Raw genomic sequence first — 234 nt, 5'->3', positions numbered from 1 at the left:
CCCACCTTCTCTTCCTCACTTCCATCCCATCCTCATTTTCCATAGTTCCTCTTTTCACATCTCCTTCTCCCTCACTACTTATAAGTGTTTTTTGTTCCTGAGCTGAAAGGTAATCCCACAAGGCAACGTTTCTTAGATCAATGTCGTTGAAGTTGTTATGTAGTTGCAGCTGAACAGAGCCTCCACTGGCAGCTGGGTCCCCTTTCCGTGCTCGACAGTTATATCAATCACCAG

Source organism: Penaeus monodon, chromosome 25 (genome assembly GCF_015228065.2).
Source record: "Penaeus monodon isolate SGIC_2016 chromosome 25, NSTDA_Pmon_1, whole genome shotgun sequence".
In the NCBI taxonomy this organism is placed as follows: domain Eukaryota; kingdom Metazoa; phylum Arthropoda; class Malacostraca; order Decapoda; family Penaeidae; genus Penaeus; species Penaeus monodon.
The sequence above is the reverse complement of the archived record's forward strand: the minus strand, read 5'-3'. Positions refer to the sequence as shown.